The sequence below is a fragment of the Macaca fascicularis genome, chromosome 16 (genome assembly GCF_037993035.2).
Source record: "Macaca fascicularis isolate 582-1 chromosome 16, T2T-MFA8v1.1".
Lineage (NCBI taxonomy): Eukaryota > Metazoa > Chordata > Mammalia > Primates > Cercopithecidae > Macaca > Macaca fascicularis.
Genome location: NC_088390.1, coordinates 7197252 through 7220789, shown reverse-complemented (window position 1 = coordinate 7220789; position 23538 = coordinate 7197252). Strand labels below are relative to the sequence as shown.

General features: G+C 45.1%; 2 long non-coding RNA genes across 2 annotated transcripts; one reads left to right on the top strand and one right to left on the bottom strand.

Moving 5' to 3' along the window:
- Nucleotides 1-2609: 2609 nt before the first annotated feature.
- Nucleotides 2610-18482, bottom strand: LOC135967924 (uncharacterized). Its single transcript, XR_010582248.2, has 2 exons — nt 18247-18482; nt 2610-10429 (listed from the first exon to the last, which is right to left on the bottom strand). It is a non-coding gene; the product is annotated as an uncharacterized lncRNA (long non-coding RNA).
- Nucleotides 18483-18610: 128 nt separating this feature from the next.
- On the top strand, nt 18611-22529 carry LOC107127697 (uncharacterized). The gene is made up of 2 exons (XR_006693140.2): nt 18611-18696; nt 22251-22529. It is a non-coding gene; the product is annotated as an uncharacterized lncRNA (long non-coding RNA).
- Nucleotides 22530-23538: the final 1009 nt, after the last annotated feature.

The window sequence follows — 23538 nt, the reverse complement described above, 5'->3', positions numbered from 1 at the left end:
GTCCCAGCTGTAAACAAGCCATCTTACTGGAGACCATCCTACTTGGAGCGATACCCCCAGGAACAGAACCACCCGAATTTTTTTTTTTTTTTTGGTGAAATAGTCGTGCTCTGTTGCCCAGGCTGGAGTGCAATGACACGATCTCAGCTCACTGTAACCTCCGCCCCCCGGGTTCAAGTGATTCTCCTGCCTCAGCCTTCCAAGTAGCTGAGATCACAGGAGTGTACCACCACACCCAGCTAATTTTTGTATTTTTAGTGGAGATGGGGTTTCACCATTTGGCCAGGCTAGTCTCGAACTCCTGACCTCAGGTGATCTGCCCGCATCAGCTTCCCAAAGTGCTGGGATTACAGGCGTGAGCCACCACGCCTGGCAGAACCACCCGAATTTGTTGAGTGCTTCAACAACTTTGAATGAAACTCACTGGTGTCCTTTGCATTCATTACAGCAAACAGAAGCAGCGTTCACAGACATGGAATTGTGAACAAAAATTGCCGAAGTATTCACCCATAAACAAGACCTCAAGTGATTCCTAAAAGGAACAATGCTCTGACCACAGTAAAATAAGGTTAGAAATGAACATGAAAGTACAGCCAAGAAGAGATCTATCAACATACAATTTTCTCACCATCTTTTTTTGTATTACTTCCTAAGTAATTCTGAGTTTTTAAGAGAAAATCGAAATGAAAAAGTCAAGCGATTTAGAAATGAATTACAAGAGTACTATATATGCTGAAACCGTGAGGTGGTCAAAGTAGTTATCGGGAGAAAATGTAGGTAGAGATAAGCACTTTTATTTTTTATTAATTTTCATTTTTATTTTTTATTTTTTTGAGATGAAGTTTTGCTCTTGTGCCCAGGCTGGAGTGCAATGGCGCGACCTCGTCTCACTGCAATGTCTGCCTTCCGAGTTGAAGGGATTCTTCTGCCTCAGCCTCCCAAGTAGCTGGAATTACAGGCACCTGCCACTACGCCCGACTAAGTTTTTATATTTTTAGTAGAGACGGGATTTTTACCATTTTGGTCAGGCTGGTCTCAAAGATAAACACTTTTATTAAAAGCAAGAAAGGCTGACTTGAAATATGCTGTTTCAACTCAGGAAACTTGAAACAGAATAAGATAAATCCCCTAAAGTAGAAGAAAAGAACTTACAAAAGTATAAGCAGAAATAATAAACTAGAAAATAAAAATGTACATATGGTCAATAAAAGTAAAATTTGATGCTTAAAAAAGGCAAATAAGACCAGGCGTGGTGGCTCACACTTGTAATCCCAGCACTTTGAGAGGCCGAGATGGGCGGATTGCCTGAGGTCAGGAGTTCATGACCAGTCTGACCAACGTGGTGAAACTCCATCTCTACTAAAAATACAAAAAAAATTAGCTGGGTGTGGTGGTGGGCGCCTGTAATCCCAGCTACTCAGGAGGCTGAGGCAGGAGAATTGCTTGAACTAGGAAGGTGGAGGTTGCAGTGAGCCAAGATTGTGCCACTGCACTCCAGCCTGGGCAACAGAGCAAGATTCTGTCTCAAAAAAAAAAAAAAAGGCAAATAAAATAAATATGAAGGAGAAAAAAAGGAGACACAGACATAACTTTAGAAAGGAGAAAGATTACATAAGTAGAGACATAGGGGATATAATTACATAACACTTCCCAATTTAAAACAGTAAAGCAAATACAGTGTTTTTCCTGCCATTATTGTAATTTTTAGGCAAATCTCTTAGAAGCCGGGTTATAACTTTCAAACTTATAAGCAGGAAAAACGAAGAAAAAATATTAAACTAAAGGAACAGAATAAAGGAGAAAAAAACTCAGAAGAGGTAGATAAGAAAAAACACAAAAGGTTGGTTATGAATCCACGTATGTTGCTGATTTTATTAAATGCAAAATACCAAGTTATCTTGTTAAAAGACAAAAAAACTTTCCAGACAGAATAAAAAATAAAATCCAACTATATGCCCAAGAACCACATCTGAAACAGGCTGGAAGCAAAATGATGAAAGACACATTGGTCAAATTCCAACCAAATGACTATCATACGAAGCACACTTTATTTTATTTTATTTTTATTCATTATTATTATTTTTTTGAGATGGACTCTCACTCTGTTGCCCAGGCATGATCTCGGCTCACTGCAACCTCTGCCTCCCGGGTTCAAGCAATTATCTGCCTCAGCCTGCCGAGTAGCTGGGACTACAGGCGCCTGCCACCACGCCTGGCTAATTTTTGTATTTTTAGTAGAGACGAGGTTTCACCATCTTGGTCAGGCTGGTCTTGAACTCTTGATCTCATGATCCAGCCGCCTCGGCCTCCCTGAGTGCTGGGATTATAGGCGTGAGCCACCGCACCCAGCCATGAAGTACACTTTATGACAAAAAGTATTATTAGAAATAAAGAGGATTGGCCGGGCGCGGTGGCTCACGCCTGTAATCCCAGCACTTTGGGAGGCCGAGGCGGGTGGATCACAAGGTCAGGAGATCGAGACCATCCTGGCTAACACGGTGAAACCCTGTCTCTACTAAAAAAAATACAAAAAACTAGCCGGGCGAGGTGGCGGGTGCCTGTAGTCCCAGCTACTCGGAGGCAGAGGCAGGAGAATGGCGTGAATCCGGGAGGTGGAGCTTGCAGTGAGCCGAGATTGCGCCACTGCACTCCAGCCTGGGCGACAAAACGAGACTCTGTCTCAAAAAAAAAAAAGAGGATCACTTCCTAATGATAAAAAGTTCGATTCAACAGGAAGATACACCAGTATTAAATATGCATGCACTGAATAACATAGCCACAAAAATATGTGAAACAAAAATTTTAGGGGTATAAGAAAACAGACAAGTTTACATTCATAATAGATTATAAAATATCTCTCTCAGTAATTGATAGATCAAGCAGACAAAACAATAAGGACAAAGATGTTTTGAATCCCAGATTGAACTATTATGATCTAATGGACACATTTAGTACACTGTACTTGTCAAATACAAAATACCCCCCCCTTTTTTTTTTTGAGATAGGGGTCTTGCTATGTGGCCCAGGCAAGTCTCAAACTCCTGGGCTCAAGCGATTCTCCTGCTTTAGTCTCCCAAACAGCTGGAATTATAGCCATAAGCCCCCATACCCAGTGGAATACCTGTTCTTTTCAAGTATACTCAGACATTCTCAAAAAATTTAGCAAATACTGGGCCATTAATCAAGCTCTAACAATTTCCAAGTGGAGGCTTTTCATTATAATGACCAGGAATGTAAAATTCTATTTTTTTTTTTTTTGAGACGGAGTCTCACGCTGTTGCCCAGGCTAGAGTGCAGTGGCGCGATCTCGGCTCACTGCAAGCTCCGCCTCCCGGGTTCCCGCCATTCTCCTGCCTCAGCCTCCTGAGTAGCTGGGACTACAGGCGCCCGCCACCGCGCCCGGCTAATTTTTTGTATTTTTAGTAGAGACGGGGTTTCACTGTGGTCTCAATCTCCTGACCTTGTGATCCGCCCGCCTCGGCCTCCCAAAGTGCTGGGATTACAGGCTTGAGCCACCGCGCCCGGCCTCTATTTTTTTTTTTAATTGAGACAGAGTCTTGCTCTGCTGCCCAGGTTGGAGTGCAGTGGTGTGATCTCAGCTCACTGCAACTTCTGCCTCCCAGGTTCAAGCAATTCTTGTGCCTCAGACATCCGAGTAGCTGGGATTACAGGGGCACACCATCATGCCCGGCCAATTATCATTATTATTATTTTTTGAGATGAAGTCTCACACTGTCACCCGGGTTGATGTGCAGTGGTGCAATCTCCACTTGCTGCAACCTTTGCCTCCTGGGTTCAAGCTATTCTCCTGCCTCAGCCTCCCAAGTAGCTAGGATTACAGGCGCCCACCACCACGCCTGGCTAATTTTTTGTATTTTTAATAGAGACAGGGTTTCACTATGTTGGCCAGGCTGGTCTATTGCAGGATCTGGCCAGCAACCCACAATGCAACGGAACTCTTTCATTGTTCCCAAATGGATTGGCAGGTCGAGACACACACAAGATAGTGAAAGCTGGGTCCAGGGAGTCACTGCCTTCTGGTCCTGTGATGCTGCAAATGCACTGGATATACCAGTATTTGTTATTAAGTTTAGTGAGGGCAGGGGTAGGTTAGTGAGGGATTTAGGGTCGTTTGATTATGAGGTGAGATGGTCACATGGGGATGAAGTAATTCTTTAACATAACATCTGTATGCAGAAGTACAGTATACAGAGAAAACAACTTACAATATAGTGTGTGCGTCAGCAATTTCTAACAGAGCCTTAAAACAGAAACACAGTCTATCCCTAACCTATGATGAGCAAGATATTAATCAGCAGTAACAGATGCAGCAAAAGCTGGTTGCAAACAATCAATAGAAACAGGACCTGAAGCTAGACAACCGGTTAGACCAAAAATTCTCAGGAGTATGCCTTAATGCTAGAGACCTAGAAGAGCTGTGGCAAGATAAGGGCGTTTATAACCCTATCTTATGAATATGAACAGGCGCCCCTCATGCGTCCATTTATAGGCTCTACACAAGGGTCGCATTCCATTCCCAGAGCTATGAACATCTGCTTTTCTGGGATAGGAATCTTGGTGATGTGAAACCTCCCTGACTGCACGTCCATTCATAGATCTCTGCAGGGGGAAGCACATCACGCGCTGTTGGCTCATTCTGGCAGCCCAATCTGGCATTGTCTTTACACAATTCTGCATGCAATTTTGTATTTACAGTAATCAGGAGCATTTCATCTTTATTCTGTAGCAATAGTTTCAGGGAGTCTCCCTACACTGGTCTTGAACTCCTGACCTTGTGATCCACCCGCCTCGGCCTCCCAAAGTGCTGGGATTACAGGCGTGAGCCACTGTGCCCAGCCAATTTTTGTGTTTTTAGTAGAGATGGGGTTTTGCCATGTTGGCCAAGCTGGTCTCAAACTCCTGGCCTCAAGTGATCCGCCTGCTTGGATCCACCTTCAAGTGTTGGGATTACAGGCACGAGCCACCACGTCCGGCCTAAAATTATTTTATCAGATATTAGCCTATCAAATCAAATGCAGCATTAAAAAAGAGAACATGGCCAGGCGTGGTGGCTCACACCTGTAATCCCAGCACTTTGGGAGGCTGAGGCAGGCAGATCATGAGGTCAGGAGATGGAGACCATCCTGGCTAACACGGTGAAACCAACTCTCTACTAAAAATACAACAACAAAAAAAAAATTAATTGAGCACGGTGGTGGGCACCTGTAATCCCAGCTACTTGGGAGGCTGAGGCAGGAGAATTGTGTGACCCCGGCGGCGGAGCTTGCAGTGAGCCAAGATCGTGCCACTGCTCTCCAGCCTGGGCGACAGAGCCAGACTCATTTCAAAAAACAAACAAACAAACAAAAATAAAAAAATAAAAAAGATAACATGTTCAAGTAGTATATATGCCAATAATTCAAAGATGGTTTAACATAAGAAAAATCTGTTAATGTTAATATAGTAGATTTAGAGAGTACAGAAAAACAGATTAAAGGTGTACAAAAGAAAACAATTACACAATGCAGAAAAAACACTCAGCAAAAGTTCAGCTCTGATTTATGACGAAATCTTTCTGGACTCTAGCTGTTTCCACCTTGTTGCTCCATCGTTTCAACCTATGGCTTCCATCACGTGTTTCAAGAAGTTTGCCCCTCCTGTCATGACACATTCCGTGGAGTGCAATGGCAAAATCTCAGCTCACTGTAACCTCTACCTCCCAGGTTCAAGCAGTTCTCATGCCTCAGCCTCCTAAGTAGCTGGGATTACAGTCGTGCGCCACTATGCCCAGCAAATTTTTTGTATTTTTTTTTGTAGAGACGGGGTTTTACCATGTTGGCCAGACTGTTCTCGAACTCCTGGCCTCAGGTGATCTTCCCATCTCAGCCTCCCGAAGTGTTGGGATTACAGGTGTGAGCCACTGCACCTGGCCAGCTTTTTTTTTTTTTTTGGCGACAGGGTCTGGCTCTGTCACCCAGGTTGGAGTGCAGTGGCATGATCTTGACTCACTGCAGCTTCTGTCTTCCAGGCTCAAGTGATCCTCTTGCCTCAGCCTCCCAAGTAGCTGGGATTAGAGGTACAAGTCACCATACCCTGCTAATTTTTGTATTCTTTGTAGAGACAAAGTTTCACCATGTTTCTCTTGCTGGTCTTGAACTCCTGTGCTCAAGTGATCTACCCGCCTTTGCCTCCAAAGTGCTGGGTTACAGGCATGAGCCACGGATCCTGGCCTGTAAATAGAGTTTTATTGGAACACAGCCATGCTTGTTTGTTTATACGTCATTTATGACTGCTTTTGTGCAGCAACAGCAGAATTGAGTAGTTATGATAAAGACTGTATGACTTGGTAAGCCTAAAATATTTGCTATCTGGCCCTTTATAGGAGATGTTTCTGGACCCCTGGTGTAGCAAGAAGGAGATAATTGATATTAGGGGTAATTAGAAGCCTCCGTTATACTGCTGTTATTGCTGTTCAGAATCATCCTGGGCATGCTAGCCAAACTGTGCAAGACAGAAAAAGACATTAAAAGTTGCAAGAATTGGAAAGGAAGAGATAAAACAATATGCTCATCCATACAGAAAATCAGCACCATCAACAAACAAAAAATTCGACCTAATGAGAGGCTTCGGCACGTGTATTAACCTGCTGTCACCACAATAACACATGAAGAACATACAAGAAAAAACTTAAATTATTTCCAAATTAACATATACATTCAATACAATAAAAATAAAATTTTCAATAGATTTTTTTTTTTTTTTTGAGATAGGGTCTTCTTCTGTCACCCAGGCTGGAGTGCAATGGCAGAATCTCAGCTCACTGCAACCTCTGCCTCCCAGGTTCAAGCAATTCCCCTGTCTCAGTCTCTCGAGTAGCTGCGGGTACAGGTGCCACCACGCCCGGCTAATTTTTGTATTTTTAGTAGAGATGGGGTTTCATCATGTTGGCCAGACTGGTCTTGAACTCCTGACCTCAGGTGATCCACCTGCCTCAAGCTCCCAAAGTGCTGGGATTATAGGAGTGAGCCACTGCGCCCGGCCTCAACTGGGTTTTTAAAAACAATGCAACAACTTTAAAAAAAGTATATGTGGCAAGATAAAAGTCAAAATGGGGAAGAAAGGAGAAATTGGAGGAAGGGGGAACTAGCCTTATTAGACATTAAAATAGATTACAAAGCCATAGTAATAAAAATAGCACAGTAACAATACAAGAACAGACAGATAAACCAATGTTATAGAATAAAGAGCTTAGAGACAGAACTGTGCATACATGGAAACTTAATATACAATAAAGGTAACATCTCGAATTGGTAGAAGAAAGACATTATTGGGAAAACTGGCTCTCTATGAAGATAAGTAACACTGGATTCATACCTAACGTCACAGACAAAGGTGGATGCTGGATAGATTGAAGACCTAAACATATAATGTAAAATTACAGAACTAGTAGGAACAAAGAAAGAAAGAAAAATCTATACTACCAGTATAGAAGGGCTTCTTCTTCTTCTTCTTTTTTTTTTTTTTTTTGAGATGGAGTCTTGCTCTGTCTTCAGGCTGGAGTGCAGTGGCGCAATCTCGGCTCACTGCAACCTCCGCCTCCCGGGTTCAAGCGATTCCCTTTCTTAGCCTATCAAGTGGCTGGGAATACAGGTGTGAGCCACCATGCCAGGCTAATTTTTTGTATTTTAATAGAGACAGGGTTTCGCCATGTTGGCCAGGCTGGTCTCCTTCTCCTGACCTCATGATCCACCCACCCCGGCCTCCCAAAGTGCTGAGATTACAGGTGTGAGCCATCGCGCCCGGCTGAAGAGCTTGTTAAATAAGGCCTCCAAGGCACGTTCCAAAAAGCCAAAAAAAAATTTGTGAAATTGCATGAAAATTATAAATTTCAGTTCAACAGCAGTGTATCAGGTAGGCTCCCAGCAAGCAACAGATGGCACACCCAAAAATGGGTAAGCGCAAGATTTCATAATATAGGGACTAGCTGCAAAGGTGTGAACAGGCTTAGGGAAGCCACAAGAAATGGTGCAAGAACCCAGGCATCCCAGAGTGGGGAGCTGTTACCACCTCCAGGACCGCAGGGAGAGGACCTCCCAACAGCAGCTGTGATACTCAGTTGCAGGGGTCAGCTAGCCCACAGCCACTCTGCAGGGAGGGGCCAGGGAGTTAATATCCTCACTTCCCTCTCTTCCTGGAGGGCTGGAAGCCAGATGGCAAGGGAGCAATTTGATGCAGTCATACCGCTCAGCCTCCCAGGCCACAGAACAACCTGGAGAAGGATAGAGAGTGGATCTGGAAGGACAAATGGAAGACATTCAACACAGAAGGAGCCTGAGACGAAGAAGTCCACAGGAACCCTACTGGAAAAGTAGCACCACGTATAAACAAGCAGTTCACAGGTGAGGAAGCCTGGGGTTCTAATGCATATATGAAGACACGCTTACAATCGCTAGTGACTAACCAGAGAAATCAAACACGCGCGAGCCATCTCTTTACACCCATCCAATTGACAAACATTAGGAGGAAGTCAAGTGCTGTCAAGGTTGTGGGAGAAGCTGCTGATGGGAGGACACATTGGAATAGACGTTCTGCAAGATATTTAGTGGAATTAAGAGTGCATATTTTCAGGCTGGGTGTGGTGGCTCACGCCTGTAATCCCAGCACTTTGGGAGGCCGAGGCGGGCGGATCACGAGGTCAGGAGTTCGAGACCAGCCTGACCAACATGGTGAAATCCTGTCTCTACTAAAAATACCAAAATTAGCTGAGTGTGGTGGTGGGCACCTGTAATCCCAGTTATTCAGGAGGCTGAGGCAGTAGAATCGCTTGAACCCGGGAGGCGGAGGTTGCAGTGAGCTGAGATTGTGCCACTGCACTCCAGCCTAGGCAACAGAGGGAGACTCTGTCTCAAAAAAAAAAAAATGCATATTATTGGCCAGGCACAGTGGCTCATGCCTGTAATCCCAGCACTTTGGGAGGCCGAGGTGGGTGGATCACTTCAGGTCAAGAGTTCGAGACCAGCCTGGTCAACACAGTGAAACCCCGTCTCTACTAAAAATACAAAAAAAAAAAAAAAAAATTAGCTGAACTTGGTGGTGGGCACCTATAATCCCTGCCACTTGGGAGGCTGAGGCAGGAGAATTGCTTGAACTCAGGAGGCAGAGGTTGCAGTGAGCTAAGATTGCGCCATTGCACTCCAGGATGATCCCCGAAAATCTTCCAAATATATACACCAGTGAGATTCTCTGACAGGTCCATTATGGCATTATGGGACACTGTGAAAACATTCACTGCAGTGCTGTTTGGGTAACAAGGAGCTGGAGGCAACCTGGGAGCCTACTGAGAGCAGAATGTGGGAAACATGTCTGATGGGCTACTATCTAGCATTTAGGACGGTGACTAGGGCTGGGCCCGGTGGCTCTCACCTCTAATCCCAGCACTTTGGGAGGCCGAGGCGGGTGGATCACCTGAGGTCGGGAGTTCGAGACCAGCCTGACCAACATGAGGAAACCCTGTCTCTACTAAAAATACAAAAAGTCAGCTGGGTGTGGTGGCAGGAGCCTATAGTCCCAGCTACTTGGGAGGCCGAGGCAGAGTACTCCAGGATGGGTGACAGATTGAGTGAGACTCCGTCTCAAAAAAAAAAAACAACAAACAAACCAGTGACTAGATATACACACAATAACATTAATAGACCTAATACCAGCATTAAATGAGAAGTAGAAAACAGAATGCAGTCTAGAACACAACATTGATTAAAGTCAAAAGCCTATGTACATAACTCCACTTCATAATTTTCCAGGATCCAGCTATTTTCAAGGACATACATCAAACCTATTCAAATGGATTTTTTTTTTTTTTTTCGAGACAGAGTTTTACTCTTATTGCCTAGGCTGGAGTGCAATGGCGTGATCTTGGCTCACTGCAACCTCTGCCTCCTGGGTTCAAGTGATTCTGCTGCCTCAGGCTCCTGAGTAGCTGGGTTTACAGACACCCGCCACCACGCCCGGCTAATTTTGTATTTTTAGTAGGGATGAGGTTTTGCCATGATGTCCAGGCTGGTCTCGAACTCCTGGCCTCAGGTGATCCTCCCACCTTGGCCTCCTAATGTGCTGAGATTACAGGCATGAGTCACTGTGCCCAGCCTCAAGTGGGTTCTTAAGGAAGGGAGGGGAATTCGAGGGTGCAACGAGGATGAAGAGGAAACATGAAAATGAGGAAAGGCCTTGAGCATACGGATGCCGAGAGCGCACCTGGAACTGAGGATGGGAGCAAGTCATACCTCACCTCTGCCCAGCAGGAGCAACCCATAGGTGTATCTCAACCCCCCACGCCTGCCATCACCCTTAATGGAGAGAGATGATAAACATTTCCACTAAACACAGGATGAAGAGAAGGAACGCATTGTCACAGTAGTTCTGAAGGTCGATCCTGAGAAGAAAATCAAGATAAAAAGATCAGGAAGGAGGAGGTCAGGTTTTGTACATTTGCAGACACTGTGTACTTACTATTGTGATGCAGTAGGGATGCCACAGTAACGCCTGGGCAATGTTGTCACAGAACCTTGAACAGAATCTGATTAGCACTACCTACCAGCTTATTGGAAATGCAGTGGGAGGGGAACAGCCGCACAGGCATGCATGCCGTCAGATCCAGAAGGCGGAAGCTTTTACAGCCAACTTATGCTTTCTTCAACAACAAAAAAAATGGTAAGAAAAAAAAAAGAGGGGCCAGGTGCAGTGGCTCACGCCTGTAATTCCAGTACTTTGGGAGGCTGAGGCAGGCAGATCACTTGAGCTTAGGAGTTCGAGACCAGCCCGGGCAACAACCCTGTCTCTGCAAGAAATACAAAAATTAGTTGGGCGTGGTGGCGTGTGCTTGTAGTCCCAGCTACTCTGGAGGCTGAGGTGGGAGGATCACCTGAGCCAAGAAATGTCAAGGCTGCAGTGAACCATGATTGCACCACTGCACTCGAGCCTAAGCAACAGAGTGAGACCCTGTCACAAAAAAAAAAGAAAAAAGAAAAAAAGAAAAAAGCAATAGACTCAGATGAAATATTTGCAATATTTATAACAATTAATTAATATCCAGACTATAAAGAACCCATACACAATTACAAGAAAAAAACATCAACAACCCATCAGAGAAATGGGCAAAGAATATTATAGTAAACATTCATCATTTGTATTTTAGACAGCCCCTTATAATGTGCATACTTCAGGGGGCGCCAGTAGCCACAGATTCATATTCTTCATCTCTCCCCGCCCCCTGGTGTATGGGAGGGGGGTGGCATGTGCCATGGGTATCATCCACCTGGCATTCTCTCCCAGAACATTGAGTCTTGAGTGTATGGTGCAAATTTATAGAAATACTTGGGAGGTCACGTGTAAGATCTTTTTTTTTTTTTTTTTGAGATGGAGTCTTGCTCTGTCGCCCAGGCTGGAGTGCAGTGGCGCGATCTCGGCTCACTGCAACCTCTGCCTCCCGGGTTCACTCCATTCTCCTGCCTCAGCCTCCTGAGTAGCTGGGATTACAGGTGCCCACCACTATGCCTGGCTAATTTTTTTGTATTTTTAGTAGAGACGGGGTTTCACCATGTTGGCCAGGCTGGTCTCGAACTCCTGACCTCAGACGATCCGTCCGCCTCGGCCTCCCAAAGTGCTGGAATTACAGGCGCGAACCACCGGGCCCAGCCCGAATCTCCTTTATTGCTTCAAGTTACCTGTGCTTGGGGTATAAAGGGAGGAGTCTGAATTTGGGGTGAGGCAGGTAGGGGGACACTGCAGAACTGTGAAGAAGTTACAAGCTTCTCAGAGGTATTACAGAGAGGGTCCACACCCAAGGCTGAAGAATGCAGGGTTACAGCAGGACCTGTGTGTGTGTGTGTGTGTGTGTGTGTGTGTGTCTACTCCAGGCCAGACTGGTCCTAGCTCTGCTCAACAGCTGTGTAGAGTGGGTGTGATAGTTCTTGGCAGTGGGGAAACCAACTGGTTCGAGTGATTCTCCTATAAAACTCAACTGCCTCACTATGAGCCAGAATCCCATAGGAGGTCTGCCTGAGTTCGGGTGTCTCCCAAAAGCAGAGCCTGAGAGAAGGACTTGAGGGAGATAGTTTTCTTGGGAGCTGATCCCAGAAAGCAGGAGTGAAAAAGAGGAGGGAGTGAGGTGGGGAAGGAGGCAAGCCCAATAGAGGTGCATTATCAAGGCTGCTGCACTTTTTGGGTGATGGGGCTCACCAGCATCTCCAAGCATACAGAATGGTTGATCTGAAGGAGGGGTGGCTGGAGGATTTACCCACCAGCTTCCATTCCCCATGGGCATGAACTCCACAGCAGGTCTGAGCTGTACTCGTGTTGGCTGAGCAAGCTTCTGTTGGTGCTAGAGAAAGCAGTGGGGCAGAAAGTGTGGCTCATGGTTGAGGGGGATTGTTTTCAGCGCAAGAACCTGGTTGAGTTCTCATGGAACTGTCTACTTCTGTTGTGGCTGAAATCAGCAGGTCAAGGGGGTGCAACATGGGACACCACAGGTGCCTACTACAAGACCCCACACTCAATCTCCAGTAAGAATCTGGGAATGCACAATAGCAACCAAACCACAAAACACTCAAGAATGAACTGAAGGAATGTGCAAGATGTGGATGAGAACAACCGTAAAACTCTAATGAAGGCCATAAAAATACTTCACACCGTCAACTTATTCTTGACTACGGTGTCTCCATATTGCTATGATGTCAAGTTTCCCTAGATTGAGCTATAACTTCAAGGTTATGCAGATGAAAATTCTTGGGCAATGTCTTTTTGGAATCGGACAAAATGAGCCTAAATTCATCTAGAAGACTAAACATGTAAGAGTAGCCAGCAGAAAAAACGTAAACGAACAATAATAAGGGGACTTGTCCTATCAGATACTAAAATAATCACAGGTTGAAGGGGGGCCTGCCCCTCCACACCTGTGGGTATTTCTCGCAAGGTGGAGACGAGAGGCGGAGAAAAGAAATGAGATACAGAGACAAAGTGTAGAGCAAGAAAAGTGGTCCCAGGGGACCAGTGCTCAGCAAGTGAAGACCTGCACCAGCGCTGGTCTCTGAGTTCCCTCAGTCATTATTTATTTATTTTTTATTTGTTTATTTTTATTTTTATTTATTTATTTTTTTTTGAGACGGAGTCTCGCTCTGTCTCCCAGGCTGGAGTTCAGTGGCCGGATCTCAGCTCACTGCAAGCTCCGCCTCCCGGGTTCACGCCATTCTCCTGCCTCAGCCTCCCGAGTAGCTGGGACTACAGGCGCCCGCCACCACGCCCGGCTAGTTTTTTGTATTTCTTAATAGAGACGGGGTTTCACCGTGTTAGCCAGGATGGTTTCGATCTCCTGACCTCGTGATCCGCCCGTCTCGGCCTCCCAAAGTGCTGGGATTACAGGCTTAAGCCACCGCGCCTGGCCTATTTGTTTATTTTTGAGACAGAGTCTCGCTCTGTCACCCAGGCTGGAGTGCAGTGGTGCAATCTCGGCTCACTGCAAGCTCCGCCTCCCAGGTTCACGCCATTCTCCTGCCTCAACCTCCCGAGTAGCTGGGACTACAGGCGCCCGCCACCATGCCTGGCTAAATTTTTGTATTTTTAGTAGAGATGGGGTTTCACCATGTTAGCCAGAGTGATCTTGTTCTCCTGACCTCATGATCCGCCCACCTCGGCCTCCCAAATTGCTGGGATTACACGCATGAGCCACTGCACCCGGCCTCCCTCGGTATTTACTGATCACTATCTTTACTATCTCTGCGAAGGGAATGCAATGTGACTATAGGGTGATGGTAGGGAAAGAGTCAGCAGGAAAACATGTGAACAAAAGACTCTCTGTCATAAATAAGTTTAAGGAAAGGTGCTGTGCCTGAATGTGCATGCACGTAGGCTACCTTTATGTTTAACTTTACATAAACATCTCAGCGCAGTAAAGAGTAACAGAGCAGTACTGCCGCCACGATGTCTCGCCTCCAGCCATAAGGCGGTTTTCTCCTCTCTCAGAATAGAATGTATGCTCGGTTTTACACCGAGTCATTCCATTCCCAGGGACGTGCAGGAGACAGATGCTTTCCTCTTATCTCAACCCCAGAGAGGCCTTCCTCTTTCACTAATCCTCCTCAGCACAGACCCTTTATGGGTGTCAGCCTGGGGACCTGTAAGGTCTTTCCCTTCCCATGAGGCCCTATCTCAGGTTGTCTCCGTGGGGGGAAACCTGGACAATACCCAGGCTTTCTTGGGCAGGGGTCCCTGCGGCCTTCTGCAGTGCACCGTGTCTCTGGTTAATCGAGAATGGAGAATGGCGATGACTTTCACAAAGCATACTGCCTGCAAACACATTTTTAACAAAGCACATCCTGCACAGCCCTAAATCCCTTAAATCTTGAGTCAATACAGCACATGTTTTTGTGAGCACAGGGTTGAGACGAGAGTTACAGATTAACAGCATCTCGAAGCAGAACAATTTTTCTTAGTACAGATCAAAATGGAGTTTCTTATGCCTTCCTTTTTCTACATAGACACAGTAACAATCTGATTTCTCTTTCTTTTCCCCACAATAGATCTACATAATTAAAACACACTTGGCACAGGCATAGGGATGGGCAGAGGAGTCAATGACATGGAATGTACCTCAGAAACGGATCCAGGGAATTAGTTGAGGCTGTCTTGGCTGTAAGTGACAGAAATTCAGTGAGAACTAGCTTAAGTAAAGAAGGAAGTCATACGAAAAAGACACATGGCCTGGGCGCGGTGGCTCACGCCTGTAATCCCAGCAATTTGGGAGGCTGAGGCGGGTGGATCACCTGAGGTCGGGAGTTCAAGACCGGCCTGGCCAACATGGAGAAACCCCGTCTCTACTAAAAATACAAAATTGGCCAGGTGTGGTGGCGCATGCCTGTAATCCCAGCTACTTGGGAGGCTGAGACAGGAGAATTGCTTGAACCCAGGAGGTGGAGGTTGCAGTGGGCTGAGATCGCACCGTTGCACTCTAGCCTGGGCAAAAGAGTGAAACTCTATCTCCAAAAAAAAAAAAAAAAGAAAAAAAGAAAAGAAAAAAGAAAAAGACACACGCATGCATATGTTTATTGTGGGCTGATTCACATTTGCAAAGATACGGAACCAACTTACATGCCCATCAACCAATAAGTAGATAAAGCAAATGTGGTGTTCGGGCGCGGTGGCTCACGCCTCTAATCCCAGCACTTTCTTTGGAGGCTGAGGTGGGTGGATCACTCGAGGTCAGGAGTTCAAGACCAGCCTGGCCAACATGGCGAAACCTCCTCTCTACTAAAAATACAAAAATTTGCTGGGTGTGGTAGTATGCACCTATAGTTCCAGCTACTTGGGAGACTGAAGCAGGAGGATCACTTGAACTTGGGAGGCGGACATTGCAGTGAGCTGATGTCGCAGCACTACACTCCAGCCTGGGCGACAGAACAAGACTCTGTCTCAAAAAAAAAAAAAAAAAAGAAAGAAGGAAAGAAATGTGGTATATATATATACACCATGGAATACTACCCAGCCATAAAAAGGAACAACATAATGTATTTTGCAGCAACTTGGATGGCGCTGGAGGCCATTATTCTAAGAGAAGTAACTCAGCAATGGAAAACCAAACACCGTATGTTCTCACTCGTAAGTGGGAGCTGAGCTATGAATATGCAAAGGCATACACAGTGATATGATGGACTTTGGAGACTCAGAAGGGCTGAGTGGGGTGGTGGATAAAAGCGGGGGTGTGGAATTAAAAACTACATATTGGGTACAATGTACACTACCCAGGTGACAGGTGCACTGAAATCTCAGACTTCAACACTATTCAATTCATCCATGGAACCAAAAGCCACTTGTACCCCAAAAGCTATTGAAATAAAATAGTTTAAAAAAGAAGGGGGTTTATCAGAAAGACAGCAGAACATCTCAGGAGTCTCTGGGTGGGGTTGCAACTGGGCCTTGTGTCAAAATGGGGATGGGTGCTTTTTCAGGGACCTGGGAAGTTCTCTCTGTGTGTGACCTCTACCTCTTTCAGAGGTTCAGAGGCTCTGCCTCACTTTTTCCTCTTATAGTGAACTGGCTTCTCTGCTCTTCAGTTCAATTTTTTTTTTTTTTTTTTTTTTTTTTTTTTTTTGGTGAGACTGAGTCTCAATCACCAGGCTGGAGTGCAGTGCTGTGATCTCGGCTCCCTGCAACCTCTGCCTCCTGGGTTCAAGCGATTCTCCTGCCTCAGCTTCCTGAGTAGCTGGGACTACAGGCGTGCACCACCATGCCTGGCTACTTTTTGTATTTTTAGTAGAGACTGGATTTCGCCATGTTGGCCAGGATGGTCTCCATCTCTTGACCTTGTGATCCGCCCACCTCGGCCTCCCAAAGTGCTGGGTGTGAACCACCGCGCCCGGTCTCAGTTCAAATCTTTACAACACTCCTGAATTTTTTTTTTTTGCTTTTTAATTTTTTCATCCAACCCAAAATGTCAAATTCTTTAGTTTCATAGCTTGTGGATTTTCCCTACTCCCCCCACCTCTTTTTTAAAATTAAAGTGTTAGATTTAGTTTAATACACCTGAATTGAGTGTGGAAAGGTGAAACAAATACACAAGAACATAGATGCAGTATTTCAAAGAGGAAGTCTTTTCAAAAATGAGGCTGTAGAAGAGATAAAAAATGTAATAATGGGAAATAGTTTAATCAAGAAGTTCTTATGACATTTGATTTTAAACCATATGTAAATACAGCAGTCTCTGAAGAATTTGGCAAAGATTTTTTTTTTCTATTTTCAGTCTTTTAAAGTAGATACAGATTTGCTTAGGATAAAGCTGACTTTCAGAGCACACAAAAGTTGAGCACAAAGTATAGGATTAAATTCAGAAATGCAGAGTGATGAAGAGGAAAAGATATGGAGTAGGCGCCTTCAACAGAAAACTGACCATCTGAGGTGATTACCTAATAGTATCTCCTCTCTCTCTCTCTTTCTCTCTCTCTCTCTTTCTGTCTGTTCCCCCCAAAGTAATGGGGAAGACACTGATTGGCTCTGTTGGATCAGCTGACTAATACTGGCATGATTAATTGCAGCCAAAGGTCATGCCATGGCTGCTGTGGTGACCGCATGCGAAGGAGGGGAGAGTTCACGGAAACGTGGAGACGGTGTTGGGGGTGGGATGTCGGGGAGGGAAAGCCAAACAGTAGCCGTCTCCTACATGCAAGTGCATATAGGAATCCAGTAGCTCACCAAAGAGGAGTTTCAACTCAGAGGAGAAAAGATGAGTAAATGGTGGGGCGTGGGACACTGCTATCCAATCCATTGATCCCAACACTTTTTTTTTAACATTTGATGACGATAATAATGTATTTCTTATGTGTGATCTTTCTCAGTTCTGAATGCCTGGGATAATACTTCTCAAAAATTCTTTTTTTTTTTTTTTTTGAGATGGAGTCTCGCTCTGTCGCCCAGGCTGGAGTGCAGTGGCACCATCACGGCTCACTGCAACCTCCGCCTCCCAGGTTCAAGTGATTCTTCCGCTTCAGCCTCCCGAGTAGCTGGGACTATAGGCGCCTGCCACCACGCCTGGGTAATTTTTGTGTTTGCAGTAGAGATGGGGTTTCACCATATTGGGCTGGCTGGTCTTGAACTCCTGACCTCGTGATCCACCCACCTCGGTCTCCCAAAGTGCTGGGATTACAGGCGTGAGCCACTGTGCCCAGCCAAAAATTCTGGCCAAAGGGTTATACTTCATACTAACTGAATAAAGAAATGGTAGAATCAGTACAACGAGCTATGGCTCCTTTTCTATGAAATAAGAACTCAAGAACTTCTTCCCTTCCCACCTAAAGTCGCTTGCTTTTCCATAAATAAACCCTTTGAAACAGCCACTGAATGCATAACCTGTATGGTGGAAAACATTCTGTGGACAATATCTTAATGCTTTGCTAAAATGAACCGTTCATGATATATTTCTACCAGTTGGTTCCCCAAAGCCCTTCCCACTAAATACAATGCCTTCAGCGCAACAGATACTTTTAACATAAATTCATTCTATATTCAGATTTTTCAATTATAGTGCTTATGCTGTCATTTTTGTCAGGATAATAATAACAGGTATAAATAGCTCTCTTTCTGTAATCTAAAACCAACTGTAAAAGAAAGTAGACACTAAGATACCAAAAATATTTCATACTTAAAGCCAAATGCGTTTAGTTCTTTTCCATGCAGCACGTCATAACAAAGTATCTATGCACTTACTGTTTCTTTTCCAAAGCAGCAGTTTGGGCCAACCTTTGAGGATCTACTTGTCCCCCATGGTGAGTCATCTTACAATGTTTTTTATTTTTTTTTCCTTTGGAGACAGAGTCTCGCTCCGTTACCCAGGCTAGAGTGCAGTGGCACGATCTCAGCTCACTGCAACCTCCATGATATGGTTTGGCCGTATCTCAACCCAAATCTCATGTTGAATTGTAGCTCCCATAATCCCCACATGTGGTAGGAGGAACCCAGTGGGAAGTAATTGAAACATGGGGGCAGGTCTTTCCTGTGCTGTTCTCGTGATGGTGAATAAATCTCAGGAGATCTGATGGTTTTATAAATGCCGAGTTCCCCCACACAAACCCTCTTGCCTGCCGCCATATAAGACGTATCTTAGCTCCTTCTTTGCCTTCTGCCATGATTGTGAGGCTTCCCCAGCCATGTGAAACTGTGAGTCCATTAAACCTCTTTTTCTTTATAGGTTAGTTTCAGGTATGTCTTTATTAGCAGTGTGAGAACAGACTAATACAGTAAATTGGTACTGGTAGAGTGGGGTGCTGCTGTAAAGATAGCTGATAATGTGGAAGCAACTTTGGAACTGGGTAACAGGCAGAGGTTGGAACAGTTTGGAGGACTCAGAAGAAGATAGGAAAATGTGGGAAAGTTTGGAACTTCTTAGAGACTTACTGAGTATCTTTGACCAAAATCTTGATAGTTATATGGACAATGAAGTCCAGGCTGATGTGGTCTCAGATGGAGATGAGGAGCTTGTTGGGAACTGGAGCAAAAGTGACTCTTACTGTGCCTTAGCAAAGAGACTGACAGCTTTTGTCCCTGCCCTAGAGATACGTGGAACTTTGAACTTAAGAGAGATGATTCGGGGCATCTGGTGGAAGAAGTTTCTAAGCAGCAAAGCATTCAAGAGGAAGTATTGCATAGAAGTTTGGAAAATTTGCAGCCTGATGATGCAATAGAATAGAAAATCCCAGCTGGGCATGGTGGCTCACACCTGTAATCCCAGCACTTTGGGAGGGAGAGGAGGACGGATCACCTGAGGTCAGGAGTTTGAGACCAGCCTGACCAACATGGAGAAACCCTATCTCTGCTAAAAATACAAAATTAGCCAGGCGTGATGTCACATGCCTATAATCCCTGCTACTCAGATGACTGAGGCAGGAGAATCGCTTGAACCCAGGAGGTGGAGGTTGCAGTGAGCCAAGATGGTGCCATTGCACTCCAGCATGGGCAAAAAGAGTGAAACTCCGTCTCAAAAAAAAAAAAAAAAAAAGAATAGAAAAACCCATTTTCTGGGGAGATATTCAAGCCTGCTTCAGAAATTTGCATAAGTAACAAGGAGTCAAATGTTAATCAACAAGACAATGGGGAAAATATCTCCAGGGCATGTCAGAGACCTCTGCGGGAGCTCCTCCCGTCATAGGCACAGAGGCCTAGGAGGAAAACATGGTTTCCTCGGCCAGGCCCAGGGTCCCCATGTTGTGTGCAGCCTAGGGACTTGGTGTCCTGTGTCCCAGCCACTCCAGCCATGGCTAAAAGGGTTCAAGGTGCAGCTCAGGCTGTGGCTTCAGAGGGTGCAAATCCCAAGACTTGGGAGCTTCCACATGGTGTTGAGTCTGCTGGTGGCACAAAAGTCGAGAACTGATGTTTGGGAACCTCCGCCTAGATTTCAGAGGATGTATGGAAATACCTGGATGTCCAGGCAGAGGTCTGCTGCAGGGGCAGAGCCCTCATGGAGAATCTCTGCTAGTGCAGTGTGGAAGGGAGAAGTGAGGTTAGAGCCCCCACACAGAGCCCCCACTGGGGCACTGCCTAATGGCAGTGAGAAGAGGGCCACCATCCTCCATATCCCAGAATGGTAGATCCACCAACAGCTTACACTATGAGCCTGGAAAAGCTGCAGACACTCAACACCAGCCCATGAAAGCAGCCAGGAGGGGAACTGTACCCTGCAAAGCCACAGGGGCAGAGCCATCCAAGGCCATAGGGACCAACCTCTTGCATCAGTGTGCTCTGGATGTGAGACATGGAGCCAATGGAGATCATTTTAGAGCTTTAAGATTTGACTGCCCCACTGGATTTCAGACTTGCATGGGGCCTGTAGCTCCTTCATTTTGGCCAATTTCTCCCATTTGGAACAGGTATATTTACCCAATGTCTGTACCCCCATTGTGTCTGGAAATAACTAACTTGCTTTTGATTTTACAAGCTCATAGATGGAAGGAACTTCGGACTGTGGACTTTTGAGTTAATGCTGAAATGAGTTAAGACTTTGGGGGACTGTTGGGAAGGCATGATTGGTTTTGAATTGTGAGGACACGAGATTTGGGAGGAGCCAGGGACAGAATGATATGGTTTGGCTGTGTCCCCACCCATATCTCATCTTGAATTGTAGCTTTCATAATCCCCATGTGTTGTGGGAGGGACCAGGTGGGAGGTAATTGAATCATGGGGGCAGGTCTTTCCTGTACTGTTCTTGTGAGAATGAATAAGTCTCATGAGATCTGATGGTTTTATAAATGGGAGTTCCCCTGCACAAGCTCTCTTGGCTGCCGCCATGTAAGACAAATATTTACTCTTTCTCTGCCTTCTGCCATGATTGTGAGGCTTCCCCAGACATGTGAAACGGTGAGTTTGTTAAACTTTTTTTTTTTTTTAATAAGTTATCTAGTCTCAGGTATGTCTTTAATAGCAGTATGAGAAGAGACTAATACACTCCACCTCCTGAATTCAAAGGGTTCTCATTCTTCAGCCTTCCAAGTAGCTGGGATTACAGGCATGTGCCACCATGCTCGGCTAATTTTTTGAATTTTATTTTAATTTTTTAGTAGAGGTTGGGTTTCTCCATGTTGGCCAGGCTGGTCTTGAACTCCTGGCTTCAAGTGATCTGCCCATCTTAGCCTCCCAAAGTGTTGAGATAATGGGCATGAGCCACTGCACCCAGCTGCAATGTGTTCTGATAAGTGTCTTATATAGGGGGATAAGAAATGTTCTGGCTAACCTACAAAGTCACCAGGTGAGGAGTGTTGTCAGGGAGGGGCAAAACATTCCAGCTCTGCCCTCCTCATCACGTTCATGTTAGGACCTCATCAGTTAACTTGGACCAACAGATCCCTACAGAAAACCATTCAGGTTTGCCACTGCAGGAGGAAGGCACAGGAGAAGAGGAGGAGGAGAGATTCAGTATCCGATGATGCAGTATAGAGGCTGCTGGTTAGAAAAGTCAACTGACACAATGTGACGAGAGATAGAAAAGGAGAACTCAAAACAAAAACAAAAACCCAAACAGACCAGGCAGAATGGAAGTGAAGGAGTTCTCTTTAGGACACCATGCCAAGCAGAAAGCTTCCCAAATCCTCCAGTCACTGGAACATTCTTCCTCACAGATGATCCCACCTCCGGTTTTGCTTTGCCATCAACAGGTATCTGGTTGTTCTTAGGGCTTTTCAGCAGTTCCTTGGCTGTCTTCACATCCTTCTCTACTTGCTTCCAGTCAACTTTGCTGTACCCAGTATGGTTTGCAAACTGAAATAGAGAGAAAACAAAAACAAAAACAAAACAAAACAAAACACCTACCTTCTCCAGCTGTTGCAGCCAACGTCCCAACCTCCTGGAATATGGTACCTGTGCTCTATCCGGGGATACCTCTGATGGACAGTGTGGTGGCCATGCTAGGCATTTGGCACAGATTCCTGCCTAAATATGGCTGCTTTGTAGCAAATTCTGCAAGGTCTAGAGACTCTGAACTTTCCCTAGAGTTTCCTTGACTGGACAGAGCCGTTCTGTTGGGCTTATCTCTTGAGGACACTGTGGGGGCTCTGCATTATCTTTTCCCACTGTCCTTCTGGAATCAGCCCAAATTTTCCATGGAACTGATGTTTACAGTTTTGTTTTGTTTTGTTTTGTTGTCTTAAGAAATACAGAAATTGACCTTCCTGGTCTTAAAGCTCAAGAAACTTACATTTGTCTTCTCTGAATTTCTTTCTCAGGAAACTGATCATCAGGTCTCCCAGATAGTGTGTGTGTGGGGCTGGCTGAAACTTTCCAGATCACCGCATCTGGACAATGAGATGCTGGACCTCTCATCTGACCGCTGCTGCCTGCTGACCAACTCTTTTTCCTTACCTCTCCCTAACTCCTGTTTCCCTGCACGTAGTTATATTTCTTCCCTGCTATATAAACTCCTAACTTTCATGGTTGGAGAGACGGATTTGAGACTTGTTTCCTGGCTGACATCACTCACAATAAAAGCCTTTCTTTTCTGGTAATACTTGTTGTCTCAGTGATTGGCTTTCTGTTCAGTGAGCGGGTGGACCTAGACTGAACCCCTGGCATTCAGCAAGACTGCCTGCCCTTGTCCTGTCCTTACTGCCCTTGAAGTCTTCAGTGCAGCATTATAATCACTCCTTTCATATCCTGAACTCTCTTGCTCCTCTTTCCTTCTGTCTTTCTTGACAGGTAAAATACTGGTTAAATGCTTCCTCTCTCTTAGTTTGTTCCTGAGTGGCTGAGTGTGGCTATATAACAACAATAACAACAAAACCACCACCATATGATGGCCTGTCTGACTTTTTTTTCTTCATAAGACACAATATTTATTATAACCAGGCAAGGGGCAGGAGGATAGTTCTATTTTTAAATAAGGCTGTTTTGTAATCATTTCAAAGAACAAATAGCTTAGTTTTCTCCACTTATACAGTTAATATAAATATGAAGCTATTTTCTTTTTCTTTTCTTTTCTTTTTTTAAGTGGAAAAAAAGCGGTGCCGTCTCAGCTTACTGCAACCTCTGCCTCAAGGGTTCAAGTGATTCTCATGCCTCAGCCTCCCAAGTAGCTGGAATTATAGGCATGCATCACCACTTCCAGCTAACTTTTTTTTGTATTTTTAGTAGAGATGGGGTCTTGCCATGTTGCCCAGGCTGATTTGAAACTCCTGAGCTCTGGCAATCCACCCGCTTTGGCCCCTCAAAGCGCTAGGATTACAGGTGTGATCCATTGTGCCCAGCCTGAAGCTACTTTCTTAATAGTTACTTTCGTACCAAACATTAAATAAAAGGCATATTCATATCAATTTTATATTTTTAAATGTAGGTACTATACCAGTTCTGAAACAGTGATTCACGGCCTCTGTGTTATTTCTTATTTTTACTTGTTTTTGAGACAGAGTCTTGCTCTGTCACCAAGTTGGAGTGAAGTGGCACGATCTCAGCTCACTGCAATCTCCACCTCCTGGGTTCAAGTGATTCTCCTGCCTCAGCCTCCCGAGCAGCTGGGAC